Source organism: Monopterus albus, unplaced genomic scaffold, assembly GCF_001952655.1.
Source record: "Monopterus albus unplaced genomic scaffold, M_albus_1.0 scaffold152.1, whole genome shotgun sequence".
In the NCBI taxonomy this organism is placed as follows: Eukaryota; Metazoa; Chordata; class Actinopteri; order Synbranchiformes; family Synbranchidae; genus Monopterus; species Monopterus albus.
In genome coordinates this window covers 738,444-751,541 of record NW_018128032.1, presented here as the reverse complement: position 1 = coordinate 751,541, position 13,098 = coordinate 738,444, and the positions used below count along the sequence as shown (strand labels likewise).

At 40.2% G+C, this 13,098-nt stretch overlaps 1 protein-coding gene across 3 annotated transcripts in view; it reads right to left on the bottom strand.

Moving 5' to 3' along the window:
• Positions 1-13,098, bottom strand: part of lrfn1 (leucine rich repeat and fibronectin type III domain containing 1) — a 118,986-nt gene that overhangs the window by 7,429 nt on the left and 98,459 nt on the right. For 2 of the 3 annotated variants that reach the window (XM_020614877.1, XM_020614878.1), the window contains one exon: positions 1,365-1,489. The exons of the other annotated variant lie outside the window; for it this stretch is intronic. The gene's annotated coding sequence lies outside the window, so the exon portion shown is untranslated. The remainder of the gene's footprint in view (positions 1-1,364; positions 1,490-13,098) is intronic. 3 annotated transcript variants of the gene reach the window in all.

Below are 13,098 nucleotides of genomic sequence, written 5' to 3'. Positions count from 1 at the left end.
TTCACACCCTCCCCAGAGAATTTATTTATTTAGCAACACTCCTTTATTGTTGCTACCACAGTGTGGCCATCCTGTCTAAATTAACTCCTCAAATTTCCTTTGTTAAGACATTAAGATTTATTATTATCAAAATTGTCATGTATGCAGGCAAATGACATTTATTTAGATTTGGACTGATGCATTGGCAACACAAGAAAAAAATCAGTAGACAACAAAAAATATTAGGTTTTTGGAAATGAAAGTTTCTAAAAGTGCTTGTAAGGCCTATTTGATTTGTACAATAGGCTTCAGCAGTGCCTGGCATATTGTATCTCTAGTTAAACTTACAGTTAAGCAGGTTTGAGCTATGGCAAGGCAAGAGTGCTAATGTCTTTGGCTCAAATATATTCTAATATTGTTTCCCAAGTTTGTTCAAATTCAATATGACTGACCTTGTTTGATTGTGTTAGTATTCAGACGGTAACTAGGTCACAAAGCTCATAGTTTCTCAGAGGACCATCTGTGCCAGAGCGCTTCCTGCCACGCCACCGAGGATACTCTATTGATCTTTCAGCATCTCGGGGAGGGGGAAACCTTTGTTGCCAAGACAACTCTGGTGTAGAATGTAGGTCTTTGAATTGCATTAGGATGACGCAGAGCTGCCGAAAAAGCAGGGCTTCAATCTTAATGGGAGCTGGGAAGGTAAGAAGGGACGTGAAGAGATGTCTGAATGGCCAAGTAAATTAAAAAGAAAAGGGCAGCTCTGCCACACATTTCTATTTATTGCTTTATATTAGTGGCAGCCACCAAGTTGATATGTACACAACAAGAGAGAGCACAAGGTGAACCAGAGTTTATGGCTGTTCTGTGTCCAGGCATGCAGGAGCACATGGGACTACTCGGACAAATTTGTTTTTTTAATTAAGAATATCTTGCTTTCACATTCTGTCATATTAAGCAACTAAATCAACTAAAATTAACATGAACAAAATGGCACATTTACATACAGCTATGCAATGATGCTCATGACATATATACTTATATTTTACTTGTAAACTCCACTTAAAGCGTCTCCCTGTTTGCTTTAGTATATACAGTAAGGGGAGCATTAGAATACATTAGAATTTTAAATTATGCACTCTCCGAGCAACCCAGAGTGAATCTGAGATTCACTGTGACATCTATTGTCATTTTCTGTAAAAGGCTTTAAAAGTTTTATAGTTAAAATCCCACAGACCTTGGGAAAACAACCCGACTCTGGAGTCTGAGCAGACGATAGTTTAAAATGTGAATCAAAAATGAGCACTAGTGAAATGGCATTCTGGGGTACAGCAAACTGTGGAAAAAAGGCAGTAAAACAGGGGGTGGGTGTGTTTCCAACCTACCTTCAGTTTAGAGCAATCCTACTGATTGACTACTGTGCATTTTGATTCTGAGCCAGCAGTGCTGCTTGGGTGTGCTTCGGTTTCTTTTGGCTGTGTGGTCATTGTCCTCTTGCCTCTGACACAGACTAAACAAGAGAAAAAAGATCACATATTTTCAGACATTTATCAAACCCTACTCAGCAGTGTATAAAGTAAAACCAGTTTGGTTCAAACTACTTAACTCTGAGGATTTGCTGAGTTTCTCTTTGTCATATTCATGTATATAGAATCTGTTTGGGGTTTGAATAGTTGGTTGGTGGACAAAACAACTAACTCCAGATATCACCTGTCCTCAGGGAAATTGTAACAGGCATTTTTCACCATTTTCTGACATTTTAAATGACAAAATATTAAATGGAATAATCAATAATGAAAAAAAAATGGTTAGCTGCAGCTCTGGCACAGCGTCCTACTGTGGAAGATGTCACAGCAAAGGCTGGTAAAGCATTTGCACTGTCAGATTTTATAGGTCCATTAATTTCCATCTTGTTTCCAAGAATTTTATTCAGAATTTCCAGAACATTTGATGGTACTTAGTCGTAAATTACTAGGATATTTTTTAAATGCCCATTCAATTTGGTACTTGTTACAAGGGAAAATAAGAAAGTGTTAGCTGCCACAGTTATTACTCAAACAATGCAGCATGAATAACGGCTGAGAAATGCAGTGTCAAACAGCCAGCCCTATTTTGGGACTGTGTAACACTTTCCTGCTGCTGCATTCTCAACACATATCATCCAGTTTACACAATAAGCAGGACGAGCAGCTGTAAAGAAGATAATACATCTTCGCAGCTTCAGAAAAAGTAAAGAAATCTTCAGTTGATTTTAATTTAAACAGCCAAATGAGAAACAGTTTGTTGTTCACCTGCTCAGTTACACTCACATAGTGTAATTCCAGCGTAACATTGTTGGAAATTTTAATTAGGGTGTCCAAGAACTCTTCAGGATGCACATATAATAAATAACCAGGAAAAGTGATGATTTTACAAATTGAAGAACTGCAGACAATTCAGATTATCTGATCAATCACAGAACTGTCACATGAGGCAAACACACCCTGTAGTATACAATCAACTACACCTGCCAGCCAGTGTCTCATTAATAACTGTCCCTGCGATGATAATGCATATATCAGTATGTTAGTCTTAACTACCCTGATTCAGCTGTACAGGAATGTGCCTGCCAGTTTATATTGGACTTCAAGGGATGCAAGGGATGGCAGTGTAAGACGAAGCTTGAGGGCAGAAGTAACACCCAAACAAACAACAAACTGAATTCTGTATTAAGTTGAAACAGAAATGAGTTTAGGAAACAGATGGAAAAGATGAAAGATCCAAAATTGCAGGTGAACAAAGAAGAAGAACTCCATATGGAAGATAATGGCACTGAAACCAAAACAGAAGCGCTAAACAAGGGTCAAAGAAATGCCAAGTACAAAGAAACAACCAATTTCAAAGAACTCCACAGCACATTTCAGTTTTGAGCTGAGCGAGTTATGTTTGTTAAAATAAAATGTATAATATCAAATCACCCTATGGGGCTATATTTACTGTCAGTACAGAGTATTTAATCTGGCTACATACAGTAGCTGCATTCAATTTACCTCCCAATTTAAAGACCTTTCATGAGATATAATCCGACTGGCAGACGACTACAGAAAAAAGCTGGACACTTCTAGAAGGTAAGAAGGAACATTTCTAGGGTCTCTCCTGGTGATGCACCCTTCCTAGTCTGGAGGATTTATGCCTCTCCTTCCAACAGGGATTAACAGAAGGTGCCCTTTGTTACTGAAGTGTTTATTTCTGGGTTCTTGTGACACAGTTGCAAATAGTTGCAAAGTATCAGGATGACAGAAGAACCTATTTGGAATGGCTGCAACTGAATTACATTAAAATGTACCTGATTGATCCAGCAAAAAGGGTAAAGGTCATAGCAAAAAAAAAAACAAAAAAACACATCATCTACCTGTGACTAGTCTCAACCAGAAAATGGAAACTGTAAGTTAAGATTTAAAAAAACATTCTTCAGCTCATGTAGAGGTGTAAATAAAAGACCGGTAGCAGTTTTAATTTCAAATACAAGGTTCGAGGTGCTAAAAGAAATGTGACAAATAAAGAAGATACACTGTGGCACTGGGGAAGTTGGAAGAACAGATGGTTACTCTGAATAATGCATATGGACCCGAGACTGTGGTAAATGTTTTTTTAGAGCTTTACTTGAGGTAATTGCCCTGGAAACTGAAAGGATATTGATATGTGCAGGTAACTTTAAAAGCCTATTTCACTGAATCACACCTAATACAACTAGCTCACAGAAAGGCAATAAAAAACATGCTCGATACATGAATATTGCATCGTTAGAAATGGGAATAATAGACGTATGGAAGGAAATTCACCCGCTTGAAAAGGTTAACACAAGAATGGACTATTTTGTTCATGAATACAGGGTGTAGAGCAAAAGAATACAAGATAAGGCATCATAGTGCCCTTTACCTAACACGAACATTAAATCTAAACTGTAAGAAAAACAGCCTTGAGTAAATGTTGGTTTATGAAATGATACAGGATTTGTCAAAAAGATCAAAAAGGAAACTAAGTGTCTTGCCCATGGACACTTCAACACGTGGACTGCAAGCACCAAGATTCGAACCTCGGACCCTCCGGTTGGGAAATTACTGCTCTACCTACCGAACCACAGTTGCCCCCAGGAGGAGGAGGAGGGGCCCAAAGCAACAATTAGGGGTTTTCCACTACAGGAACCTACAGTATACCAAAATGTCACTAAATGAAACATGCTTGTTTCCACTGCCCTCTGCCCGCTTTGGAGGTGTGTTCCAGAAGATGCATTTCAGCAAACCTCAGGAGGTGGTACTATAATCAAGTTCCTGGAACATAAGGGGGGAGGGGGTGGGTACCAAAAATAAAGTACACAACCCTTCAACTTCTCAAAGAAAGGTGAGGTATGGCACTGTTAAATATTTTAGAATATTACAACAGCTCCTTGTTAGATTGGAGTCACACAAGAGGTTCCACAAGACAGAAAGATACTGAACTTCATATGGAGGGATGCCATACCCAAAGAGTGACGGCAAACAGGGACATGTTCAAGAAGAATGAAAAAACAAATGGCTGACACTGTGTACTGTGTACTGTGTACCAGCATGTCCTCTGACATAGATACAACTCAATTACATAGTTCCTTCCCTCTCATCCCACCCATCTCCTAAAGAAGTGCCACTAGGTTGGCAGGTGGCACTGAAAGAACTTCGCTAACAATAATGACAACACCCAACATACAATGGTAAGCTTAACTGACTTACAGTCATAAACACGATGCCAAGTGTAGCGCAACTCTGTGGTCATGGACACTGCCATAAACGTGCAGTTTCAATTATGAAACCTTCTTGGTTTCATTACATTTAGCTAGTTTTCTTAGGTATCTATGGTAGTAAACTGAATAAAACAAGCAATATGGATATGTTATAATGAGTTTTGGGAAGGATATAATTTTTTTATTATTTATGATATATAATAAGCCAAACAGATATTGGTTAATCAAAAAGCAACTGAAAATGAAAACTCATTAATAACAGCCATTGATTATGGTTACAAGTAAAATACAAGTTAGTTGGTGCTCAAGCACATTTTGAATGTGACATTGAAAAGGTTCAGCGGTTGGATAACAATGCCAGAGTCTGGAAAACATCTGTCCCTAGCCGATGCATTATTTTCTGGACATGACTTTGTCAGGAAACTGTAAACGCCAATTAGCTAGTGCAGGCGGTGAACTGCTAGCTGCCCTTGTGTGACTCTTGTCAGGATGCAGCCATATTTATTGACAGCCTGAGTTCACTGGAGTCGACTCTGTCTCCACCAATTGACATCTAAACAGAGGCTCCACAGCCCAGTCGTCAAAGGGGGCGGGGGGATCATCGTAAACAGAAGGAGCATTTACATATTATAATTATGTCTGAATGCAAAAGTGCTCTTCTCAATTACATCCTATTCAAACGTTCAATAAAAAAGAATTGAGAAGCCTGAACTATTGCGGCTCCATAAACTTTAATTATAAAAGCTTCCCTAAACAATATAGAGAGCATTAGGGATATATCCGTGCAAAACAAGGAGGCTATAGTCATGTCGCTTGTTGACAGACAACGTTTATCTGTTTTCTTTTTCATTTGAATAGCTCCTCTCACAAATGTAATAAACCCTCTACAGTTACAGATGACCTCAAAGCAAGTAAATAAGTTTTAAAACAATTAAGCTTTTAAAGTTAAAATAACAACAATAAGGGTGGCATGGTGGGGCAGCCATTGGCATTGTTCCCTGACGGTAAGGAGGTTCCAGGTTTGAACCTCCTAGCTGACAGGGGCCTTTCTGTGTGGATCCTGTATGCTCTCCCTGTACCTGCATGGGCTTCCTCGCATAGTCCAAAAACACGCAGGTTAGGTAAACTGGTCACTCTAAATTGCCTGTTGGTGTGAGTGTAAGTGGTAAATCCCAATTCCCTTAACTACATCCAAGCTTCTCTCACTCTACCAGGTAATCAGGGTAATCAAGACATTCTGTACTTAAATCAACAGCCAGACTTCTCTAAGTGCCAGATTGCTGTCAGACATGTGCCCAGTGTTACTCCCTTGTGTCTCAGCCCAGCATTTATGTCCCATGTTTTCATAACTCTCACAGTATTCTCTATGGTGCTGGACTGAGCCATCACCTGACACCTCTGTCTCACAGTTTCTGGTCAGCCCTCTGTTCATGTTCTAACATTTATGTATAAGCTTCGGTTTTTGCCCAATATCCTTATTTTTTAGTCCTATGCTTCTTATGATCACTTTTGGACTTTTGCGAGTCTTTTTGGTTTGTTTATTGTTTGCTCAGCTGGTCTATATAAAGGGGACTACTTACCTTCCTGCCTGTACAAAGAGGTTGTGCTCCCATGTTACTGGTTAAGTAAGAGTATAAAGGTACACTGAACAATTTAGGTACAGGACTTTAGGTAGGTGCAGCTGTATACTGAATGCAATCTAGTAGTTAACAGTAGGTTTATTTTGCATGCAGAGCATTGTGTGTTCAAATCCACATTCCCCTACACACATATTAAGTGGTGGACCAGGAGTGCAGCATGCCAACCTTATGCTCGGTTCAGACTACACAACTGAAGCTGGATAACAGCCCAACACAACATCGTAGGGCAGCGGAACTGGCAAAAGGCATCGGACACAACAATCAGTTGTTTTATCTCAGTGTGTCATGGTAATCAACAACCAATGCTGCATCTGGGATGCCTCTCAGTGTCCCAACACAAAGTCTAACATGTCAGAGGTTTTTTCATCATCCACAATGTGGCACCTCCAAGTCACAAACAACATCAGGCTGTGATCTGTCAGGTACCAATGTGTAGTCTGTCTTATCCCTTGTCCAAGATTGTATGACTCTATGATCCTGTAATCTGACATAGTGACCACTGTATCAGATAAAAAACTCGTGTAGTCTATACCAGGCATTAGCCAAGGCTCTGGCTAGTGAACATCATGGTCAATGCAAACAAGGAGCCACAGCTAGAAGCCCCTCCCTTATCATTAAGGTTTCCTGTTTGGACAAAGGGACAAAGACAAGAGCATGCAGTAAAACATCTCATTGGGTTTATTGTGTATTGTACTCTAGTCAGCTACTTAATATGTTCGTTCATTTTCAGCTTGGATGTTTAGTGTGGTGTGTGTGTGTGTCTTTGGTCATTGCTTTGCAATTTAATTGTAGGAGATCTTTCTTTTGTTCTACTGGTTTTGGTGCTTTCCCTGAGCCTTTTGTTTAATCTAGCATTACTTTTGCTCATGTTTGGGTTACATTTAATGTGAAGCTCTGGTTTATTCTGTCCCAGCACCAGGATACCTTTACCTCTAAAATAGCCCTGTCACTTCCATCACACTCTTCTGGTTCTGTCTGCATTTGGGTTCTCTTTCCTAAACTAGTGACAGAGTGGTGACCTGTCCAGGGTGTATAAAATGCCAGAAAACAGTGGAACACATAAACAAATAACAATAAAATACCCATCATGAATGTCTTTACATCAGACAGTCTTCACAAATGATTGCGCTCTATGATGCTCCCTAAATATGTCAGAAATAATCAAAGTGGAAATGATTTAGATGATACATATTTACAGGAATTACAGACGAGTGCTTTTAAATGTGTAGAGATTTAAATGCTTTTTAAGTCTCACTCTACACATTTCTGCACAGAAGCTGTATCCACTGAATTCTTCACTGAAATAACTAGTCACAAGGACCATATAATGCAGAATGTGATTAATTATTATATGGTGTTGTTCTTGTTCCAGTCAGTCCACTTTATACACACTTTGCCACCACAACCAAGCCAAAACAAACAAACAACACACACTCCTCTGAGTGTGTTCCACCTGTCAGCTGTCATGATTAATAGAACAAACAGGACAGTGCAGTGGCCTCTGATTTACAGCGGCCATTTGCCTTCTTTAGATTTGTTGTGAAAGGTTTTGCAGAGCTTCAAGCTCAGAGAAGCTGGTCGTTTTGAAGTTCACAGTTTGGAGTGAGGACACTGGAGATCATGACAAAGATGAACTATACTGTTTCATCTGTAAAGATATCAGTGGTGAAGGAACTATTATATTTGAAATAAAAGTAGCACTACCCCACAGTGCAAACAACCTCACTAAGTAAAAGTTTGTAAATGATAGATAGATAGATAGATAGATAGATAGATAGATAGATAGATAGATAGATAGATAGATAGATAGATAGATAGATAGATCATGTTAAAAATTTAGGGTTTAGGGTTCAGCCTATACATTTTAGGAAGTTTCAGCAAATAGGTGTGGATCTGTTCTCTGTCTATATGACGTTTCACTAACACCACCTTCCTGGTAAAGTACAGTCGACATATTTGTCAAAAAACAAAACAAAACAAAAACAAAAACTAAAAAACAAACCACAATCAAGCCGTGATAAAAGCAAGAGCTGCTGGTAAACAACACGAGGGCAGGTAGTGATTCTGACTGACACCCACCCCATGGGATTTCTATTTCTAGACTTAGTCATTTTGAAATCCAGCAAGGGTCAGGGACAAGAATAGGTGATTTTCAAATGCTGCACCAGTGTCTTTGTCTCTTCTATATGCAGTTTTTGCATGTGTTCCCATGGGGTGACAGTTTAGTTATTTCCTCACTGATGCATGCTTATTTTTCCTCTACACTTACCATTTTACCCACTGAGTGCTGTTTGATTTTTTCTTTTCTGGTTCCTTGCATGGAGTAGCAGCTCCATACGCTCCTTGCTCTGTGCAGACTCGCTGAATAGGCCATCTGAATTGGTGCCTTATGGTGCCACTTTGTGCTACAGTGACACTGAGAAATCTACACTTCCTCAAATCCTCCTCCAGAGGCTCCTGCATTGATCCTGCTCTGTATGTACCCCTGCAAGGTAATATGTATGCCTGTTATGTGCTTCACTGTCACAGTAGACTAGCAAAGAGCTGATTTTCACTGCGGTGAGATTTATTAAATGGCAGAACTTAAAATAGTTCCTGGTTAAAATACACTCTGTCCATTTTACAAGTCAACCAGGTACCTACCTGTTATTAATAGATAACAGTGATTTCATGAAGATGGGTTATTATTTATTATTGGATTAATCTATTGTGGAGGAACCTTGTGTGAAACAAACAACGCAGACCTTCTGTAAATAACAGAATTACAAATAATGAAGTACAGGGTGGCGCCACAGAAAAGTAGCCCGGAGCCCTATGTACCTAGCTCCTAACACCGGTATTGGAGGCTACTTTTCTGTGGCCCACCCTATATAACAATTACAATAAGGCAAATATTTGGATTTTCTTAAAACACAGCAACACATACAGTACATACACTGTGCAAACACTATGTGCTGTTTGAGTGGGTGTTTTCTTGTCACTGAGGACAAAGCTACTGATATTTCACCAATAGTGTAGCTAGAAATGTTAGTGTCAGTCAGTCAGTAAACCATTAAATATCTCAATAACTGTCAACTCGTCCTGAGATTTCCTGCAGAGGATCTTGGTTCACAGAGCAGCTTAACTACTACTTTGGGTGGAGTCATGGGATGCAGCCACAGCACACCCACCAGCTCACAGCAGTTGCATCTTCATGGTGGCAGGGTTAGCAGAATGTGAGGTGCATGCTGAGGGCGGTTAACCCGAGGAAAGCAGCAGGACCCGATGGCATCTTGGGACATGTGCTGAAGGACTGCACAGAGCAGTTGGCTGGGGTCTTCACTTCACCCATTCCCTATCCCACTCCACCATTCTACCCTGCCTCAAATCTTCCACCATAGTCCCTCTTCCTAACAAGACCACCATCTGCAGCCTGACTGACTACCAGCCAGTCGCTCTCACACACATCATCAAGAAGTGCTTTGAGAAACTGGTCCGGGATCATATTGTTTCCTGCCTCCCGCCCAGGTTAGATACACACCAGTTTGCATACAGAGCAAACAGATCCACGGAGGATAGCATAGCCACAACTCTTCGTGCTGCTCTGACCCACTTAGAGCAGAAGGGGACCTATGCTTGGCTGTTCTTTGTGGTTTTCAGCTCTGCTTTCAACACCATTCTTGCTCACAAACTTGCATACAAGATAACAAACCTGGGACTATCTCACTCCATCTGTCTCTGGATTAAGGACTTCCTGACAGACCGCTCACAGAGGGTGAGCATCAGTGCCCACATCTCCTCAGCTCTCAGCCTGAGCACTGGCTCACCACAGCGCTGTGCTGCTCTACACCCTCTACACCCACGACTGTGTCCCCACCCATCCCAGCAACGGCATCATCAAGTCTGCGGATGACACCACCGTGGTGAGGCTCATCTTGGTGGGGATGAGCCGGCTTACAGGGATGAGATGGAGCAGCTGTCTGAGTGGTGCAATGACAACAACCTGGTGCTTAACATCACTAAGACTAAGGAGCTGATTACTGACATTCAGCCCCTAATCATCAGGGGGGATGGTGTGAAGAGGGTGGCGTTTTCTTGGTTCTTGGGTGTGCACCTGTAGGAGGACCTGACCCGGAGCGTCAACACCACATTGCTAGTGAGGAAGGCACAGCAGAGACTGTGCTTCCTGAGGATACTCAGGAAAAACCATCTGTGACCTTCTATGGTTTCCCCATAGAGAGCATATTAACGTATTACATCTGTGTGTGGCTCTTCAGCTGCAAAGCTGCAGAGAGGAAAGCGCTCCAGAGGGTTGTCAGTGCTGCCCAGAAGATTATTGACTGCCCTCTCCCCTCCCTGGTAGAATTGATTTAGTTGGATATAAGACTGCAGTGTTTATGTATAAAGCCAGGAGCAATTTATTACCTGGTGGAATTCAAAAACTATTTAATGAAAGGGAAGGGGGATACAATTTAAGGGGTCAGTTAAATTTAAAAATTCATGCTATACGTACAACCAAAAAAAGATTTTGTATTTCCATAAGTGGGGTAAAACTATGGAATAATTTAAGTGCGGACATAAAAAATAGTAATAGAATTGATGAGTTTAAACATAAATATAAAGGTATGTGTCAATCAAGATATATGCAAGAACAGGCTTAATGATTAATTACATGGACTATTGTGGGTGTGGTGTACATTTTGTAACCATTCTTTAGTATATCACTTGTGTGATGTAAGAATGTTAACACTGCTATATTCTTTTTTAGTATAATATGTGTGTGTAGAAGTGAATGATTTACTGCTAGCAAAACTGTGATAGTAAGATGATGTCATGGGGTAGGACTAGATAAGTCTGACTTCTTCCTGCTCCATTCAAACATGTACTAGGTATAAGCAAATTGATATTGGATTGTGTGTAAAAATGTGTGTTGTTATATCAACTGTTTTATATGCTTGAAAGAATAAATCAAATCAAATCAAATCAAATCGTATAGCACCCACTGCCTCAGTAAAGCTCATACCATTCTTAGAGACCATTCCCACCCCGGGCACAATCTGTTTGAGCTGCTACCTTCTGGCCAATGACACAGGGCAATTAAAACATGGACAAGTAGACTTAAAAACAGCTTTTATCCCAGAGCCATAGCCGCACTAAATACCTGATACTTTCCACAACATATCCACTGTAACATGATGATACACTGGAAACTGTGCACAGAAAGGTGAAAATGTGTTGGTGTGTGTATGTATTAGGATGTTTTTAGACAGTCAGTATTTATTTTTATTGATTTATTTATACAGTCTTTTAGGTTTTTAAAACTATTGTAGCTCTTGTATAGTTTATGCACAGAAGGATTGCATTTAAACTTTCGTTGTACAATGTACAATGACAAATGAAGCTATTAGTCTATTAGCTAGTATATGAATCCAAATGAGTTCAGTGATCCAGTGACTTTTACTTAGTGCCACCAATAAGTTGACATTTTAGGGTTTTAGTAAATTGTCTGAAAAACTACTGGATATATTGCCATAAAATTTGGCACAGATATTCAGGGTGTCCAGAGAATAAATAAAAAAATATTTTAACAGCTGCTCCACATAATAGATTAAGACAAAATTTGGTGCAAACATGCAAGGTTTTCATATGTTTCCCAGAGTCTTAGCTTAGAGGTTCCCAGAATTTTCAGACCATGTACCACTATGTGCCAAACCAAATTTGCCAAGTATCACCTCCCACGGCAGATGCCAAAGACAGAGGCACCTCACTGTTGTACGTCCACCCCTGACTGCTACTTCTACTGCTGCTACTCAGGCCCAGTGCCAGGATGAGGTGACAGGTTAAAATGTTTTTTTCATAAATAAAGTTCAGTTATTTAACCATGCAATAGCCTCAGAAAGGATAAATAACAGCATCATAAGGCTACTTTTCAAAAGCATCGATTAATCAGAGCACAAACAAAACTCACTCTGTTGCAACAACTGTTTGTGCTTGAAGCTGGGTCTCTCTCTCTCCCTTTCATTGACCGTCTCTGTCTTTTCCCTTCTGTCTGTGGGTCTGTTTACACGATGAAAAGAAAGCAGGCTCACTAAACACATTTTTAGACGCAATTTTGTCTGAGCGTTTCACCCTACAGATAGAATTCCATTCTATCAAATGTGTCAATGCCACATTTAGTCAAGCGTAATCTCCACAGACAGCTGTTTGAATTACACAACTCCCCTGCTATTTAGTTTACTTTTTAGCGGTAATTGCTCAGGCTCCTGATGTACCTCGGAGATTTTTGGTTTCACCTTGCCCCAGCCCTGTGTAGGGAGCTTGGGAAAATCAATCAAATCAATAAATCCATGCACAAAAATGGTGTGGATTTCTTCTCCCCGATGAGCCTACATGATAACTATTTCCGTCATGCACATTTATGCTGTCAGTCAGCCTGGTGAACGCATTTGGTCCTGCTGACAGACAGACAGCTCTGTTTTTCAATCTCCTCTGCTCTCATTCAGTAATTTGGACAGTGCAGCACCTACAGCGCTACACTCAACAAATGAATGAAATGAAATGAATGTAGTGAGATAGTTACTAGTCATGAATTTCAGTTGTAATGTCACTTCTCCCTACGTAACCACACAAAGGCTAATATTATGTGTGTATGTGCTAACTGTTGTCGGTAATACAGTTCTGGTTTTAAGTTAAGGACTTGGACCAGTTGGAGCACAATTGTTAGGCCTTTCTGCAAGGCTCTAG